Genomic DNA, 20,170 nt, shown 5'->3' with positions numbered 1-20,170 from the left:
GCATGGTCAGGACTCTGTGATTTCATTACTGTAGGGTCTCTCTCTAGCCTCACCCAACCCCCACCCATGGATGCAGATCTGAAAATATTAGTTGCCTGGGACATGAATGATTAAGGGACTTGCCAGGGTCACTCAGCCATTCTATGATAAAGAACCCAAACCTGGGTCTTTCCTGATTTCAAGACAAGTTCTATTCACTTTATGACAATATCTCTCCCCTAACTGAATGAATGAAACTATGGGTCTGAGAGTTTAGGTGACATACCCAAAGTCACACAGGTAATAAGCAGCAAAACTGGAATCTGAACCCTAGAGGTGGCCTCCATTTCTGCTCTCAGTGACCTCACAGAGGGCACCCCCAATGGCTGGCCAGTATCACATCTACTTTTTTTGGGGGGGCAATTGGGGTTAAGTGACTTGCCCAGGATCATGCTGCTATTAAGTGTCTGAGGGCTACATTTGAACTTAGGTCCTCCTGACTTTGGACCTGCCATTTTATCCACTGTGCCACCTAGCTGCCCCTATTATCCACTTTTTTCAAAGAGGCTTCTGGCTGCTTCCATCAGTGTTTAGCACATTTAGTGCTAAAGAAGAAAAGCCTCATTCCACATGAAAATGATGATGATAATGATGAAGATAGCTGATAGTTATCTTCATATAGTTAGGTCATTAAAGCATTTCCATATTATATATGCCTTGACCTTCACAATAACTGTGAGGTAGGTGCCATGATCACCTCCATTTTACAGATGAGAAAACAAGGCAAAAGAGTCCAAGGTTATCCAGTGCCTGAGCTGGAATTCAAACCCAGGTCTTTCTGACTCACAAGTTCAGCCTTCTATATACTTCTCACTGCCTCTCAGACCAGCTAGGAACCCAGTCACAGACTGACCCCAAACTCCAAGGACAAGACAGACCCCCTGGACCCAGCTGCATGCTGACCTCCAGATAGCTTCCTGACTCCCTTAGAGCTCAGCAGGGAGAGATAAGGGAAATGAAGACGAGCCACTGACACCTAGGAGAAGAAACAGATCTGCCTGTGCCTTGCCTGTCCAGCCCTGAGGGAGGATGGGGGCAGGCCTGTGGGGTACAGGAATGGGCTAACTGTCATCTCTTGGTGACACTCCCAAGTCAGCAGGTACTGATGGATAGATATCAACATGTCACAATACCAACACAATACTCAGTTACTGTCGCCAGAAAGACACAGCTTCATCTCACCAGGCCACCTGACCATTGCATGTGTTCCCTGCTTTTTTTTTTTTTGGTCTTCATAACTTCCCTGATGCATCCCTCAGAATGACAGAATTAGGCTTTCAGAGTTGGATGGAAACTTTCTAGTTCATCTTCTCATTTTCTTCTTCCTCCCTCCTCCCTCCCTCCTTCCCTCTCTCTCTCCTTCCCTCTCTCCCTCCCTCCTTCCTTCCTCCCTCCTTCCCTCCCTCCCTCCTTCCTTCTTTCCTTCTTTCCTTCCTTCCTTCCTCCCTCCCTTCCTTCCTTCTCACCTTTCCTTCTCTCCCTCCTCTTTCTCTTTCTCCTTCCCTCCCTCTCTTCCTTCCCTTTTATTCCTGTCCCTATCTCCCTTCTCTTCCTTTCCTCTCTACTTTTTTGTAATCTGTGTTCCATCCCACCACTCCACTGAAACATTCTTCAAAACTACTACTGAGCTCTTAAAGTCTCAGTCTTACGGTCTTTTCTCATATTGATTTTTCTTTCCTCATTCTTGTTTACCTCTGCAACTTTTTTTTAAAGCAATTGGGGTTAAGTAACTTGCTCAAGGTTACACGGCCAGTTATTTTGTGTGAGTGCTAAATATCTGAGGCAGGAACTGATCCCGGGTCTCCCAACTCCGGGGCTGGCGCTCTTACTCACTGTGCCACCTGGCCGCCCCTACCTCTGCAACTTTTGATACTGTTGACTAGCCCCTACTGGATTCTCTTCCCTTGTTTAGCTTCTGTGACACTGCTCTCTTCTACACATCCTTCTTCTTTGATCATGCTCAGTCTCTTTTGTTGATTCTTTATCCTCTTGCAGAAGTAATACTCAAGGCTCTCTTCTATGCACCCTTATCTTTTCTCTAGATGTCTTCTTTGGCAATTTTTCCTTCCTATAGTTTCTACCATTACCTCTTTGGATATGGCTCTAAGGTCTAACCTCAATTACCCCTGAGCTCCAATTCTCCATCTGGATGTTCTACTTGCATCTCAAACTCATTTTATATATATATTAACTAGACTCATGTTCTTTGCTCTAAACCTCTCCTTCCTCCTAATTTTCCTACTGCTGTTCATGATACCAATAACCTTCCAATTCCTCGAGTTTAAGACCTTGAGTTCTCTTTGATTCCTCCCTCTCCTTCACCTTCCACATCTAACCAGTTACTAAGTTCAGTCCACACAACCTTCCCATCTCCTCCATCTGTTTCCTTTTCTCCATTCACATGGCCTTACCTACTAATTTGGAGCTTTTTACTTCACACCTAGATTACTGTAAGTCTCCCTGCCTCCCAATTCTTTCCTCTTCAATTCATCCAACAAGGATGCCAGAATAATCTGCCTAAAACATAGGTGGGGTTGCATCAGTCCTCTGAAGAGGAGGAGGAGACTGGCTGGCTGGCCTTTGGGAAATGACACAATACTTTTAAAGACCCAAACCTTCTCCCTGAAACAAAGGTCATTTAAAAAAATAAAGTCTTCCTGTGATGTTGTATGGATACAAGTAGATGCCACAATCTCTGGAGAATTCAAATTGTAACATTTTAATTTTTCGAGTGAAAAACTTTTTCATCCAAAAGCTAATGCAGAAGCACTGGGTGGAAATGACTAGTGTGTATTGGCATTGTAACGGAAAAGCACTTATTGAGTACTTATTACATGCAGAGCACTATGCTAAGTGTTGGGGATGTAAATAGTCAAATAAGATGGTCCCTGATCTCAAAGAGCTCACATTCTAATTGAGGGGGAAAACATGTATGTGGAAGGTTAAGCTGGGAAGCAGATGGAAAGGCCTGTTGGCCTAGGGGCGTCAGCAGCAAAGGCAGATGTTAAGGTCCTTAGAATCTGGTGTCAGGGAAGATCTTTAGGTATAGTGGTCTTTCCTTCTCATGAAAAGGACTGTAGTTGGTGACCTCCCTCCCAACAAATTTGGGTGTGAGAAATAGCATAGAAAATATCATCAAGGAAATGTATTACCAGAAAAGGAGGTGAGGCAGCTCCATCACAAGGGTGAGGGAAAACCAGTGGATGACTGTGTACTCCATTAGATTCCACACAATGTCAAGAGATCTTGAGGAAAGGGTTAGCACACTGGGTGGGCCCCCAGTGGCGGATTTATGGGAGGAAATGGACAAGTCACACAGGATGAAAAGGCGTGGATGGATTTCAATTGACGCTGGCAGAAGGATGAGATCACAAATTCAGTGAAGTATTAGTATTAAAGGCTCCCCTTTGCCTACACAAATGTAAACTCCTCAACCTGACATTTAAATCTCGTCATAAACTGGCTCTAATCTACCTTTGCAATCTTATTTCCCATAAGTCTTCTTCGTGCACTTAGCCAGACTGGGCTCCTGGCTGTTCTAATCTCCTTCAGATCACATCTCTGGAGTTGGAAGGAACCTTAGAAGGTGTGGACAAGTGGCTGTCCTTTATTCCCTCAGGTTTGTCCCCTAAGCCTAGAACACTGCGCTCCCATTCCTCTGAGTGCTGAAATTCTCATCTTCCTTCAGTGCCCTCAGCAACCTCATCCACTCTCACGTGAGCCTCCATGGCAGAGGTGTCAAGCTCCCCAGTATGTGCCTGAATCAAATAAAAATGTGGCTGGGGAATATTTAACAAAATAAAGAAAAATACCATAAAACAAAGACAATGTTACATTTTAAAACAATGTCAACATGTAGCTTCTAGGGATCCTTATGTATAGATTAGGAACCTGTTTTCTATTTGAGTTTGACCCCACTGCTCTACAGAAAGCCTTCCTGTATGCCATCTAGCTAAAAGAGACATCTCCCTTCTTAAACTTCTTAGAGCACTTCGATTGGATTGTTTTTGCTTTTTCTTTGTATCCCTAGAACTTAGTACAGTGTCTAGAAAAGAGTGTGTGCTAATACATGCTTGCTCATTGATTGACTCTCCTTTGTCCTTATCACTTTCTATCTTGTACTATATTTATTTGAGTACCTGTTACACCCTTTCCATTAGACTGTAAGCCCCCTCAGAGCAGGGGCTATGTAATTTTCCACCTTGGTATCCCCAGCTCTAGCACAGGATCTTGCATACAGTAAGTACTTAATAAGTGTTTGAAATGAGACATCAAGTCCAACTTCCTACCCAGTACAAAATTACCCTCTATGTCCTCCTTGACAGAGTCTAATTTCTGCACAAATTCTTCCAAAGACAGGGAACTCACTACTTTACAAAAGCAACCCACTCCATTGTTAGAAAACTTTAATTTGTTGGGAAATTTGTCCTGTAACTGGTGGAAATCTACCTTCTTATAATTTAGCTCCATGGCTTTAGTCCTGCTATTTTGGACCAAACATAATAAAATAAGTTTCTCTTCTACATGAAGCCATGGCGTTTCCAGGAGAGGAGAAGCCAGGCAGCTTAAGGGTATGTTTGGGATCCCTAATTCTTTTCTGATCTTCCCTCTCCCCACTCCCACTCCATAACCCTTCATTCAATAAATACTAGTACAAGCACCCAGATGTTGAGCAACCTGAAGAAATGTTGGGCAACCTTTGACTCTAATATCATGCTTGGCCATGCATCCTGGGGAGATTAATAATAGAGGGAAGAACAGATTATAAACCTATTTTTAGCATCACTTTGTGTGTGTGTGTGTGTGTGTGTGTGTGTGTGTGTGTGTGATAGCACAGAACTGGACAAAATATTGGGGAATGGTTGAACAAACTGGGATATGAAGATCATAAAACACAAGTGAGCCTTCAGCAATGCTGAGCATGAAGATTCCAGAGAGACTTTTATGAAGGGATGAAGAGTGAAGTGAGCAGAACCAATAAAACAATTTATACAATGACTACAGTAGCACTGAAAGACGTCAGAAACCTGATCAGTTGGGTGACTGATGCTGCCTGGAGATGATTATTGATAAAACCATCTGGGAGGAGGGTGGCAGACTACAAGGGTGAAATGAGGCACCCCTGGCCAAGGGGTTGGCTTCCTTTGCTTCATTGTCCTTCTTTGGAACAAGGGAAGATTATTGGGGATTGGGGTAGGGAGGGGATACAGGCAGGGTGTGATGGAGCCAGCTCATATATGCTCTCAATTGTTATTGTTGTTATTCAGTCATGTCTGATTCTTCCTGAACCCATTTGGTGTTTCCTCAGCAAAGATAATGAAGTGATTTGCCATTTCCTTCTCCAGTTCATTTTATAGATGAGGAAACTGAGGCAAGCAGGGTCAAATGACTTGCCCAGGGTCATACTGCTAGTAAGTATCTGAGGACAGATTTCAACTCACAAAGATGAGTCTTCTTGACTCCTCCTGGGCCACCTCGCTGCCCAGACTCTTAAGTGCCAATTGTTAAATTTTCAGTGTTACCATTTACACCCAGGAAATCAGCAAATGCTACAAATCAGAGTTTGGTTTATTGTTTCATGGATAGTCATGATTTAAGAAAGTGATGGGGAAAATGTTAATAATTAGGATTAAGTTTAAAAGTATGACAAAAAATGTATATTTTTTTTCAGGAGAGTTGATTGTTAAGCATTTATGAGCAAACTCCTATGTACAGGGGCAGTAATGCTGATAAGGGACAGCACTGATTTTTTTTTAAAAAGTATTGAGAAAGTATTTTTTAAAAAGGAAATAGTTGGAAGAGGTCTGAGATTTGTGCATGTGCAGTATCTCTATGACCCCATGGCATAGGTGTTACCTTGAGAGTGGCCCCCTCTGTGCCTGAGGAGAAGAAAGACCACCATAGAGGGAGAGGTGGGATTTGATCCCAGGCTCCACCTTTGTCTCCACCAGAGAAGAGAGATTGGGTATCAAAATGTGCCAGTGAAGCCCACACCACCCTCTTAGAAAACAGTATTTGAAAAGAATAAAACACTAGGAGACATTCCCAAATAGAAACGTGGTCAAAGGATATGAACAGGCAGTTTTCAAACGAAGAAAAGCAAGCTATCAACAGTCATGTGAAAAAATATTTTTTTGAGTTCTGCCTGACACCTATCAGACAGGCTAAGATGACAAAAGAGGAAAATGACAAATGCTGGAGGGGTTGTGGGAAACCAGGCCTTTAACACACTGCTGATGGAGCTGTGAGGTGGTCCAGTCACTCTGGAAAGCAATTTGGAACCATGCCCAGAAAGTCACCAAACTGTGAATATCCTTTGACCCAGTTTCACCACTATTAGGTCTATACCACAAAGAGATCAAAGAAAGAGGAAAATTATATATATATATATGTGTGTGTGTGTGTGTGTGTGTGCAAAAATATTTATAGCAATTCTTTCTGTGATAGCCAAAAACTGAAAACCAAGGGGCGTCCTATTGTAGAATGGCTGAACAAATGACACTATAATAGATAGAATAGAATATCACTGTGCCCTAAGAAATGATGAAATGGACAATTTCAGAGGAAACTGTGAAGGTCTTTATGAACTGATTCGGAGTAAAGTGAGCAGAATGAGAACAATTTATACAATGAAAACAACATTCTAGAGAAAAACAACAGTGAAAGACTCGTCGGATTCTTATCAATGCAATGATAAACTAGGAGTCTAAAGAATGAAGGCGAAACATGCCACTCATGTCCTGACAGAGAAACTCAAAATGCAGAGGGACACATACATTTTGGGATGTGGCTAATGTGGGAATTTATTATTCCACATGTATTGTTTGCTTAATTCCTCTGTGTGTATGTGTGTGTGTGTGTGTGTGTGTGTGTGTGTGTGTAGGTGGGGGTAGTGGAAGGGACAGATTAAAAAAACTACAACTTGTTAATTGAAAAATAAATTATTTTTAAAAGTGCAGGTACCAGGAATGGTTAGGCTGGGGCTGAGGCCAGCCTGGGGGCAGGATTTCTCCCTCTGTGGCCCAAGGCTAGCCCCAGCCCCGAGACAGTCCAGTCTTGAATGTGGTACAGGTTTCCTTTTTTTTCCCCATTGTTTTACCACTTCCTTCCCCAACATGTCTGGGGCATTGCCTAAGTCCCTCATAAAGCAGCCTCTCTGGAGTGGTCTCTTCTGCCCCTGACAGACACCGGTCATTCTTTTAGGTCCTCCCCTCACCTCCTGTTCCGGTACCTAGGGATGCCAGCTGAGCTAAGGGGGAGCTAGAGGCTGTGCTGACTCTGGTCACTGGGCAGGGGTGAGAAGCAAGCACAAGAGGAGCTGGAGAGAAGCCCCAGAAATGGGAATAAAGGGCGTATGTGTGAGCATCAGTGTCATTGATTTGATTTGTGGCTGAATCTGGGTGTTCCCATAGATCATCCCTTTAGAGCTGGAAGGAGCCTTTGAGGCTACCTAGTACAATCTCCCTCATTGTGCAGGTGATTGGCCAAGGCCACAAAGGCAGTAGGTGGCAGAGATGGGAACTGAACCCAAGCCCTCTGACTCCAGAGTCACGTCTCTCATGGAAGCCCAGATGCGTTTCAGTCATGTTGTTTTTCAGTCTGGTCCAACTATGTTACCCCATTTGGGGTTTTCTTGGCAAAGATACGAGGTTTTCCATTTCCTTCTCCAGCTCATTTTACATACAAGAATACTGAGGCAAACATGGTTAAGTGACTTGTCCAAGGTCACACAGCTAGTGTCAGGATAGATTTCAACTCATTAAGATGAGTCTTCGAGTTTCAGGCCCAGCACTCTGTGCACTATGGTGCCACCTAGCTGCCCCTTGTGTTCAGATGCACGTATGTTATAGATGACTCTGTGTCTCTTGAGAATAATACAGGTAACAGGTGAGAGAGGGTGAGAAAATGAGGGAAAACTATCTTCTATGGAAGAAAGAGGGATCTGGACTGTAGGCAGAGTGACAGGAAGGGAAGAACTAGCAGGAGTAACAAAGGGCTAAGGGACTCCTCCCCCTCCCTCCTGGGAATCCAATCCAGATAACAAAGGGCAGCTTGTTTGGGAATAGGACAGGGGTGAGACTTGGGTGAGGACATGGTGTCAGGCACAGTGGATGAAGAGTTGGACTTGGAGCCAGAAGACCTGGGTTCAAATCCCACCTCTGCCACTTACTAGCTGTGAGACCCTAGTCAAGTCACATTCTCCAAGTTTTCTCATTTATAAAATGAGGGAGTTGGATTACATGCACTCTAAGATGCCTTCCACCTCTAGGTCTGTGCTCCTATGACACAAGCCTCCAACAACTGAAAACCAACCATACTGACAGCTAAGTGAGTTCTTTTCCAGCAAGGCCAACTAGACTAGTCCTTCTAAGGCTAGGGAAGCCAGACTTTATCAACACTTGGGATTGCCTGTTGGGCGTTTAGAACCTCTAGTCCTACTCTCCAGCGTTATCACACATTACTTTCTTTTATCAATTCAGCCGAATGGATCTTCCTGCTGTTTCTCTGTCTGTCTGTCTGTCTGTCTGTCTGTCTGTCTGTCTGTCTGTCTCTCTTTGTCTGTCTCTCTCTCCCTCTGTCTCTCTTCTCTCTCTCTGTTTCTCTGTCTGTCTCTCTTCTCTCCCTCTCCTTCTCTCCCTCTCCTTCTCTCTCTTCTCTTCTCTCTCTGTCTCCTCTCTGTCTGTCTCTCTCCTATCTCCTTTCTCTCTTCTCTCTTTTCTCTCTCTTCCTCTATCTTTCCCTCCCTCCTCTCTTCTCTCTGCCTATTTCTCTCTCTCTTTCTCCCTCCCTTCCATATTTGTGCCTTTGCATAGTCTTCCTCCTCATCTCTATAATATCCTATTAATATAATGTATTATCTTAATATAATATAATATATTATAATATATCTTAATATAATATAATATCACCTCTATAAATTCCATCCCCTGTCTCCTCTGGCAGAATGTAAGCCCCCTGAGAACAAACACTGTTTCATTTTGGTCTTTGCATCTCCATGGTCTAACTCAGTGCCTAGTATATAGTAAGTACTTAATAAATGCTTGTTGATTGGTTGTAGACATTTAGTGTCTTCACTTTTTTGGGCACATTCTCTTCTACTCTGACTTAGAGAGCTGGGAGTGATCTCACCTACTGACTGTCCGAAAGAACATGGTTGGATCAGCATTTCCTCTTCCCAGAGGAAAATAGAGATGGAAGTGGGGCTGCCAGGTGAGGCCCCTAAGAGTTTTGGAAACAGCCACTGTGGGCGGATGACAATGAATTCCTGTAGAATACAAATCCTCTACAGTCTGTCCATCCATTCATTCAACTGTATGGCATAATGGGGGAGGGGGCATTACTGGGTGGGCAGAGGTGACAGAAAAGCTCCAGGGGGGCAGGTTTGGGCCTGGGGTTCCTGCAGATGTATCCTGCCCAGGACCATCCCCCAGACAACAGGAAAGGGAAGGAGGGCTCAGGCCGGATGGGCCACACCAGAGGCTGCTATCCCCAGGTCCTGGCCCCAGCTAGGCAGTCACAGTCCTTAATGTGGACGGGATAATCTGCTCCTCAGAGGTATGCAGCCCTGCTGTGTGTCCTTCTTCCTGGGGACAACCCCAAGCTTTTGGGAGAGGGATCTGGGTCCTACCAAACTTCCTAATGATATCTTCCTCCCCACTCTTCACTTCCTGCCTCATGCCCTGATCCCATAGGTGAGCTCTGTTTGGGGAATTATGTGAAAATAGATGGGTTCATCCCAGTAATTTGTATTCATTATAATCATAGGATCATAAATACAGTAAGGACCTCAGGGACCATCTTTGTCTGACTTCATTTTATAGAAAGAGAGACTAAGGCCTGGGGAGTTATATGTCTTGTTCAGGTGCGATTTGAACCCAGATCTGCTGACTCCAAAATCAGTGCTCTTTCTACTATACCAAGTTATTCCCACTCTGGGGAGCTTGGGAAGTGTCTGGTTTGGGGATGAGGAGAGATGATATTATTTACTTCCCCCTTCCCTGCCCCCTCACCTCCCAGCTCCCTTCAAGATGGTTTTATGCTCTGGAATAATCCCTGATCTGCCTCCTATCACCTCCTGCCTGCCCCTGATGATCTAACACCTTAGGTCTCTCTCTTGGCTGTGATTTCTATAACATCCCTCCTGGGCACAGGCCAGCTGTTTCCCTGGAGGATAAGAGGGCCTAGTGGCCCAGCCTCAAAAGCCTCAATCTCAGCCTCGACATCAGCTGCCAGGATTTCCTGAGCACCCTTCCTATGCGGATTGGGGCAGGGATTACTAGGGGAAGAGACCACCTGGACCTTGGATAGCACACAGGACCGAGATGGACAGAGCAGGTCTATATTCATCCTTTGACCTTGTACAGCCCCTAAGTGACACAGTTTAGGAAACTGGGAAATGCTGACTGTCTGATTCTTCCGCCCCTGCTTCCAGACTGCTGATCATCTCTGGAACAAGTCACGAAATTGAGCAGAAAACCTACTATCAATTTATGGTGCATGAGTTCAGCTGGACCCTCACCGCTGCCTGACAATCCTCTCATTCTTTTATTAATCCCCTCTTATTTTTCACAACAGCCCAGTGTAGGAGAATTAGCCCTGAAACTGGAGTTGGTGGACCTGGGTTCAAATCCTCCACTTATCTCCATTACTTTGAGCAAGTCACTTAAACTCCCTGGGCTTCAGTTTCCTCCCCTATAAAATGGGAGGGTTGGACTAGCTGGCCTCTGAGGTCCTTTTTAGACCCATCATCCTGTTCTAAACCCTCTCTGGCTCCCAATCCAATCTGGCAAACCTTTCTTATCCCCATATCCCATAATTATCCAAATGACCTAGATTCCTCCTTCACTGGGAGGATTGAAGTCATCTGATGCCAACGCCCTGAGTTTCCCTCCTTCGATCCTCAGAATTCCTCAGTAGCATCCTAATATCACAGTGCCTCCCCAGGCTCTTTCCCAGGCCTAGAGGATGACGTATTTCTACTTGTCATTTAAAGGGTCCTGGGCCTTTGATCCCAAACCTCGTCTGCTTCACTGAGGATTTTATTCTAGCAGGTGTCACCCCTTTCTCTTACCTCTTCAACCTCTCCCTTTCCACTTGTTCTGTACTCCCCGATTTTTCAAATACATTCTGTTCATTGATCAGTCATTTCAGTCATGTCCAACTCTTCATGACCCCATTTTTTGGCAAAGACATTAGAGTGGTTTGCCATTTCCTTCTCCAGCTCATTTTACAGATGAGGAAACTGAGGCAAACAGCGTGAAGTGACTTGCCCAGGGTCACACAGCTAGTAAGAGTCTGAGGCTGGATTATAACTCTGGAAGAGGAGTCTTCCTGAGCCCAGAACTGGCCCTTTATCCACTGTACCACCTAGCTACTTTCAAATACACTAAGACCCTCTCAGTTTTACAAGAGCCTTCCCTTGACTCATCTATCCCATCCAGCTGTCAGTCTCTTTCTCCTCCCTTTCATGGCCAAACTTCTTGAAAATGGTGTCTACACTCAATGTGCCCATTTCCTCAGCACCAATGAGGAACTCACCCTTTCAGTAACCCCCTCCATTCCACTCTCTTAGATGCCAGCAAGCTAATCAACAAATCCAATTCTCTTGTTTCTCTCATCTTCCTCAAGCTTGCGGCAACATTGAACACTACTCGATATGAAGGATAGAGCACAGGACTTTGAGTTAAGAACACCTGGGTTCAAGTCCTGCCCCTAGCATCTACTGCCTGTGTGACTGTGGGCAAGCCAATGATCTTCCCTGGCCTCAGTTTCCTTGTATGTAAAATCAGGGGTGGAAGGTGGGGTTCCTTCCAATTCTGGATTTGGGATCATTCACCTCCTCCAGGAAGCCTTCTCTGATGCCCTCAGTTAGCAGTGACCTGGCCTTCTCTTGGGAGGGGGCACCTGATTATCTATGCATGTGTCATATCTCTGGACAAGAATGTACGCAGCACATGTTTTGTCTAGGCCTTTTATCCCCCTCAGGGCCTAGCCTGGTGCTGGGCACATGGTAGCACATTTGCTACACTGAACTGAGAATGGCACACAGAGGATTCCCCAGCCTTTCAAGAAGAAACCACAAACCTTCTCATATTAAGCAAATCATAGTTGTCCTTCAAGGCCCAGCTCAGCTCTTCCCTCCCCCACAAGGTTTCTTTCCTTAGACACTTCCACTAATTACGATCCCTCCCTCAGCAGACCATATAGAGAAATAGTGTGGCATGGTGGATTCAGGGCTGGATTTGGGATCAGAGGACTTAAGTTCAAATCTCAATCCTGCCATTAACTACCTCTGTGCTCTTAGAAACCACTTACCCTCTCTGGGACTCAGTATCCTTATTTGTAAAATGTTGGGTTAGAGGACCTCTAAGGTCCCTTCTGTATGGAAGTCTATGATCAAAGGATTTAGAGTCAGGGGACCTGCCACTAATGTCAGATACAAAACTGGGCAGACCTCTTCTCCACTAGAAGCCTCAGCGTCTTCATCTATAAAAGGGAGAAAATAATCCCAACTTTGTAGTGCTGTCGTGAAGACCCAGTAAGATCCAAGATATAGAGAGCTTTATTGCCATAAAACACTCCAGAAATGTGAATTGTTTTTGTTATTATTATCAAGCAGCCTGAGAACCTAAGAAAAATCAAGAGAAAGATTGGTCAGGCAGAGGATGTGACTGACTAAAGACAGCCCTTAAGGAACCATTTATAGGATTTCAGAGCTAGAAAAGAGGCCCAAAGAGGTGAAATGGCCTGCCCAGGGTCACAGAGGGAATAAATAATGGGACTGGGATCTGAACCCATGTCAAATCCAGCATCCTTCCATTGCATCATGCTGCTCCCTCATATCGCAGATAACGAAAGGAGGGACTAGAGAAGTGCCGGGATTATTAATTTAGTGTTAGAAGGTAATAGGGCTACGTGTATACATATGTTTAATATGTGTACCTGTTTATTAAGGGGCCTTAAAGGTCATTGTGTCTAATCCCTTCATCCTTTAGGCTTGAAAGGAAGTAACTTGCACAAAATCACATAGTTATCAAGTGTCAGAGTCATAATGAGATACCTTTCAACTCAGATTCTACAAATGCAGGTCTTCTGACTCCGAACCCAGTGCTCTTTCCATCATACCCACTGAATACAGGTAAGGGGAATTATTATAGTAGTTGTTTTGAGGAAAGTATTTTGTAAACTATAAAGTATTGTAGAAGTATATAACTATTGCATTATTATTTCTTCAGCTAACAAATTCCTTTAAAGTTTCGTCTGGACCAGAAGTTGGCCCTGGGTTCTCAAGAGCTATGCTAGTGGAGGGCAACCTATGGTGGGTCACAGAAAGCTGGGAGGTCTATGAATATAAGTCCTTTTCATGCTTAACTCATCTCTAAAATGGCGACAGTCTGTATAGGATAGGTAGTGATTATTCGGGGACAACTTAGAATCATCTAATCACAGAACACCAGAGCTGAGGGGATATCATCCAGGATAATCTCTTCATTTTTCAGATGGGGCTCAGAGAGGGGAAGGGGCTTCGCCAAGGTCACACAGATAGTTAGTAAGGGAGAACTGAAGGTTCTGGACTCCCAACTTAGGGCCCTTTCCAGATACCATCATACTACAGTTAGAGACCATCTCACCCCAAAATAGGGGAAAAGACCAGACGGTTCCTTGCAGTTTTCACATCCTGAGACTCTGAGGACTGACTGTGTACTCTGCTCCAGAATTTACAGCCATACTCCATGAGGAAAGCCCATCCTTTCTATGGGTCCCTATCTCTTCTTTTTGTCTGTCTGTCCCACTGCTCCCTCAGCAGGAAGCTCTCTGTCATCCTCACCCTTCCACCCTCTGCCAGTCTTCCTGTTCCTCCTGCCAGGCAGACCTGGCTTTTTCCTTTCCCTTCTGTCCCTTGATGCCTCCCTCCCCAATTCCTCTCCCCATCCTAGATTGGGGGGAGGAGGAGGCTGAGCCAGCAATAGCCCATCAGAATAGACAGTGTCTACACAGAGGTCAGCCAGGTCACTGTGCAGACCTCCTCTTCCATCTGTGTTGTCCCCGCCCAGCCTCTGGTCCCCACACGGCTGTGTCCTACTCCCCTGCTCGAGGTGGGTTGGAGGCCTCCCTCAGCAGGAACACACTCAGCTTCATTCCAGGCCAGTGAATTGGGGGCAGGGGGTGCAGGGGACAGCCTGGAGCTATTTAGAGCCCAGGTGTGTCCTTGTTCTGGGAACCAAAATTGAATCCTCTCTGGATGGGACAGAGCAATCTTGCACCAAGTTCTCAGCTCTTGAGTCAGGACAGAGAGATGAGCCCAGAGAGAGCTGAGAAGAGCAGCTGTTTTATGCAAGAAGTGGGAAACTGTGAAATAATGGTCTAGACACTTGGGAAAGTTATTATGCTAGAGGCTGAGACCAATTTCCCTGGTCTCCACTGAGAAGAGATGGGTTGAAACTGCCCTAGATGGGGACATAAGGAAGACTTAAGGAAGTATTTCCTGACCTGTGTATAGATACTGGAACACAGAATAATTTCTTATTAACTGGGATGGGTTATTAAGTAAAACCCTTAATGGAGGCAGAAGGCTGGCCTATGATAGTAGTGTTTGGCCTGAGATCCAAGAGAGGGAAAGTGTCCTGGACTTGAGCCAGTCATGGCTATTCCTTCCTCCTGGGCCAGAGAGGGGACCTCCCTCAGGAGGGAAGGGCTGGAAATTCTAGATTCCAGAGGCAACATTGTGTAGTAGGTGGGGAAAAAAAAGTACTAGAGAAAACTCTTACATTCTTGGTGGATGTGTGAATAGGTATAATTTTTTGGGAGAGAAATTTGATGATATAGGAGCTGAGCCACAAAACTGATCTATCATACTCAGAATTAGAAGGGGCCTCAGAAGTCATCTAACTCAGGGTGGCCAGGTAGCACAGCGAGTAAGAGCACCAGCTCCAGTGTTGAGAAGACCTGGAGATCGAATCCTGGGCTCAGACACTTAGCACCCACCCAGAAACAACTGGCCGTGTAACCTTGAGCAAATTACTTAACCCCAATTGCTTAGGGGTGGCCAGGTGGCTCAGCGAGTAAGGGCACTGGCTCCAGTGTCGGGATGACCTGTATCAAATCCGGGCTCAGATACTCAGCACCACATCCAGAAATAACTGGCCGTGTAACCTTGAGCAAGTTACTTAACCCCAATTGCTTAAAAAAAAAAGAAGTCATCTAATTCAACATTTTACAGATGAAGGAACTGAGACCACAGGAAGTTAAATAACTTGTTCAAGGGCACACCAGTCATAGGCATCAGAGGCAGGATTTGAACCCAGGTCCTTTGACTCCAAAGCCACTACTTTTCTTTCATTTTATAAATGAGGAAACTAGAGTTAACAGATATTAAGTTATTTATACAAGAAGTGAGTGGTAGAGCTAGGATTTTAACTCAGATCTTCTGACCCCCCCTCCCCTCCAGGGAATTCTCTAATTCTCTTTCCTTCATTTTATGGAGGAGGAAGCTGAGACCCAGAGAGGTTCAGTGATTTACAAAAGCTTGCTTAGAAGATGACACTTGAACCCAAGACTTCTGAATTCAGATTCAACACTCTTTCCCCTACATCACACTACCTTTGTTTGAATAATGGATCCCACTATTAGGACTATTCCATAAAGGACATTATTGACTGAGGAGGGAAAAGGACCTATTTGTACAGAAATATTTTTAGGAGCTTATCCAGTATTTATAGTAGCAAAAGAAATTGGAAATAACCTAAATGTCCCGACACTTAACAAAATGTCAGTCGTTCCCAAATGATTACTTTTAGGATAAAATAGGAATTCCTCTGCTTGTCCTTTTAAGTCCTTCACAATCTGACTCCCACTTTTCTCTCTTGACTTATCACACATTTCTCTTCCTCACACACTCTGTGTTTCAGTCAAACCAGTTTCCTTGCATTTTCTCGAATGCTACATTCTTATGCCCATCTCCACGGTTTTGTACAGGCTCATCCCCTGCCTGGAATGCTCCCATTCTGGCATCAACTCCAGTGCTTAAACCCTACAGGAGGTTTTTCTTAATTCTACCAGTTTCTAGGGCTACCATTTGCCCATCAAAATAACTTTCTATTTATTTTGTATGATCTTATCTGTGTACCTATTGTTTTCCCCAAGTAGAATGTAAGCTCCTTGAGGGTAGGAACTGGTTTGTTTTGTCCTCTGTACTTTCATATCTAGCACAATGCCTGGTGCAGAGTGGGGACTCAATAAGTTCTTACTGAATAAAATTGAAAAATTTGTTGAATTAAATCAAAATTTCAGTGCAGTGATGTTTTATTGTGCCATTAAAATGGAAAATTTGAGGAATACAAAGAAATGTCTAAAGTCATGAATGAAAAAGGTAAAATTAGAGTATGCATATTCACTAGAATGACATAAAAAAAACTCCAATACCATGATTGAAACATTCTAATACTATAGGCAGAAAAGGAATTGAGGAAGCCTAAGGGAAAATATTGGTATTGTTATTTGGTCAAATTTTATATTTTTTTAATCAAAATAGAAATAGGTTGGAGTTTATCAGGGATTTTATTTCTTATTTTGTTTAATTGACTGTTGGTATTTGTTGAGACTTGTTTTTATTAAGACATTGTTAGTTTTCTCATTTGACATACAAAAAGGACTGTTGGCTTAGGAATCAGGAGACCTGGATTTTGATATTAGCTTTCCCACCAACTTCCTCTGTGACTTTGGGCAAGGTGTTTTCCTTCTCTGGGACTCAGTTTCCTCATCTGTCAAGTGGGGATCCTCAGCCTCTACCCCAGTGAGGGTTTTGATGGGGCTAATGGATGGGAAGAAGCCTTGTATCCATTGTAGAAGCATCGGAGTTGTAAGCCTCACTGGGACCTGTCAAATTGTAAGGGCTGAATGAGGCTTCTGCCTCTCTCTACAGTGCCCTCCTAGTTTTCCTTAAGGTATGAGGTTTGATTCTGTCAATGGATCATCTTTAAAGGGCCCAGGAGTTGTGGGGGCCAGAGTCAGCCACAATTCCTTCTGTCTGGAGCAGGTGCCTGGGGGTTGATCAAACCAGGCTCACTCATGGCCCTGTTGAGGGTAATTCTCAGGAATGAGTCCTAAACTGAGAACCAAATTGGGGAAGCTCAGCCTGCAGATGTGAATGCTTCTTCATAGCCTCACAGGAATATGGGGAGGTGGGAAGAGGGAGAGACTGCTTCTTTGAAGGTCTCTGGATTCCCAGTCGGGAGCCCTCAGGTGGCAGGGCTTCTTGCAGAAACTTCTGGTTAATAGGTACACCTGCATCCAGATGCTGGGCAGAGACAGGAACCTGTGGATAACTCAGCTTAAGGCCAGGAAGCCAGGCAGTACCTTTCTCTCTGAAATAGACTCTTCATTAAGGGCTGGTGATCAGCCCAGGCCTAAGACGCTTGACAAAAATTGGAAGGAGGAGATGGTGGGGCAGGATATTTCTTTCTTCTATTTGAGAAAATTGGAGGAGGCAAGGCAACATTCACAAATATTTTTTCTAATTCCCAGAACTGGTGCAAAGGGTGGAATCACAGGGAAGACCTCTCCTCACCATCATCCCCCCTAAATATCTCCTCCATAGTTGATGCTTCACCATTGTCCAGGGCCTGTCATTCACAATTCCATATAGGTTGGTGGTAACACGCTGTTTTCTTCCAGGCTAGGATGCTCTGAGACAATAAGAGTTTTGGTGCAGGGAGAAGGGCAATTTACCCTAGCTATTTAAGAAAAGAATTTGGAACTAGACCCCAAAAGTCACTAAATTGTGTGTAATTCTTTACCCAGAAATACTGCTACTAGGCCTATACCCCAAAGAGATTGAAGGAAAAAGTAAAAGATCTAAAAATATAAAAATATTCCTAGCATCTCTTTCTATTGTAGTAAAGAACTGGGAATAAGGAAGTACCCATTCATTGGAGAATGACTAGACAAATTATGGTATATGGATATAGTAGAATATTACTAAAACAAAAGATGATTATTTCAGGATTATTTCAGAGAATCCTGGGAATACTTGTATGGAGTAATGCAGAGTGGAGGGGGCAGGACCAGACAATGAAAACAGCTTTGAACTCTGGTCAATGCAATGACCAACCATGACTCCAGAGGGCCAGTCCTGAAGCATGGCACCCACTTCCTGACAGAGAGATAATGGACAGACTGCTGTTGTGCACATTGAGACATATTTTTGGCCATGAAAATTGTGTCAACCCATTTTTACTGACTATGCTTTATTTGTTACTAGGTTTTTTTTTGTTCTTGTTTTTAATTGGGGGAATGATTTGGGGTGGTGAAGGAGGTTGGTGATAGTGATGCTGAAAAAAGATGAAACAAAAAAAAAGGCCTTGAAAATATTGTTATTTTTTTAATGCATAGAAGAAAAGCTTGAAAGGAAGGACAAACAAGCAAGATAGCTTGAAAGAAATTTGTTGGTACTTATCACATGCACTTAAAAAAATCAAGCTGTAGAGACTAGAGATGTATGGTTTATATACAATCTTAGCTTCTACTTTGCATATGGAAAATATCCATTTTGTTAAATTCAGAATAAAAAATTAGATTACCTGAAAAATGAAATGGACCTAGAAAAGTAAATGAACCACAAACTACCCCTACCAGGTTGTTGTGAGGAAAGTTTTGTCTTAAAGTACTATAGAAATGGGGAAGAGAGAGAGACGGAAAGAGAGGGAGAGAGAGAGAGAGAGCGAACTTGGAACATGGGTCCGTGTAGAATGAGGACAGGAGGTCTGGGTGAAGGACTTATGAACAACAAAAGGACACTGAGCCTTTGGCGGCCAGTGGGGAAGTCAAATGCTGGAAAGAAGTCTGGAAGTCTCCCCAAACAGCTTCCTTTAGTTCTGCCCTAGACTTGGTCTGCCTTCTCTCATCATACCAGGTCAGAGAATCAAACTATGTTAGAAACCATCTAGTCTATCCCTCTTATTTTTCAGAGGGGGAAACCAAGGCACACAGAAGTTAAATCAGTCTCAAGAAGTCACATGGCTATTTAATTAAATCTAAGAGCTGCGGTCTGAACGTGGGTCTTCTGACTCTCAGTCTAATTCTCTTTCTCCTACTCCAGGCTGTCCTTTCTTCTAATGAAGCTTTAGCACAGAGGCAGGTGGAATGTTCAATTCTGTTTTAACCCTAAAAAGCCTAAAGGAGATTTATTTATGGGGATATGAACCCCTTGAAGGGGGTTGTGTCCTGTCTCCCTAGGGGCTGGGAGAAACTCTTGGAGGATTGGGAAGGGGAGTCCTTGAAATTTTGTATGGGGGTGGAGAGGAGATTCCTCCTTTCTTGGGTCTGTGCATAGGAGTGTGGGCCCTGTAGTGAGGAGGCTTCAGGAAAATCCAGAGTGGGGGAAGGGCCTGGAAGAAATCCTTTCCCCTCCCTTGAGAGGCCTAAGTTAAATCAATAGGAAATTGGAAAGCCTGATAGGAAATTGGAAAGCCTGTGTGTGTCTGGTCTGTCTGTCCTGGAGTCCCACATCCTCCTGTCACTCACACACACACCAAATGGGAAATACCAGACAGTGTTGGGCTGCTTCCTTCCTCTGGCTCCCTTCCCCTCCTTCCCTCCTCCAACTCTGTGCTGGAAAGGAGGAAGGGAAGGCCCCAGGTTGTCCCTGCCCACTCTCCATCTCTCCATGGCTTGACTGGGGCTTTTGTTGGGTATCAGGGAGGCTGAGGTGGTAGCTGGCTAGATTGGGAAAGGGTGGGAAGCCTGCAACTATGTGGAACCCCATGTTGTTATACTTTCAACTCCACTGAGATGCTGGATGGCAGCCTGAGGCTTCTGCATGTGGATGTGGGGTTGGGGGATCAGTGTAAGTAGAGCAGGAAGAGGACCAAATCTTTGAAGAGCTAAGTCCAACCTGAACTCCTAGTTCTTAGTCCCAAATTTTCCAGAGCATTTCCAGTTTGGCCATATCTAGTCATCAGATCTTTCCCCAGATCCCAGGAAAAAAACAATGAGGGGGCAGGGGGTATCTGTCTATACCTCCTTCCATGAGAATCAGGAGTAGATTTGCTTCCACATGAAGGGACTAAATATAATCTCAATCTCTGTCTCTCTCTCTGTCTCTGTCTCTCTCTCCCTCCTTCTCTCTCTCTCT

At 44.3% G+C, this 20,170-nt stretch overlaps 1 protein-coding gene across 1 annotated transcript in view; it reads right to left on the bottom strand.

Moving 5' to 3' along the window:
• FLT4 (fms related receptor tyrosine kinase 4) overlaps positions 1–20,170 on the bottom strand; it is a 105,184-nt gene that overhangs the window by 64,225 nt on the left and 20,789 nt on the right. The window lies entirely within an intron of this gene.

The sequence above is a fragment of the Petaurus breviceps genome, unplaced genomic scaffold (assembly GCF_028583685.1).
Source record: "Petaurus breviceps papuanus isolate PSGF00001 unplaced genomic scaffold, PetGlider_PUasm1.0 90994, whole genome shotgun sequence".
NCBI classification, from domain to species: Eukaryota; Metazoa; Chordata; class Mammalia; order Diprotodontia; family Petauridae; genus Petaurus; species Petaurus breviceps.
The sequence above is the reverse complement of the archived record's forward strand: the minus strand, read 5'-3'. Positions and strand labels throughout refer to the sequence as shown.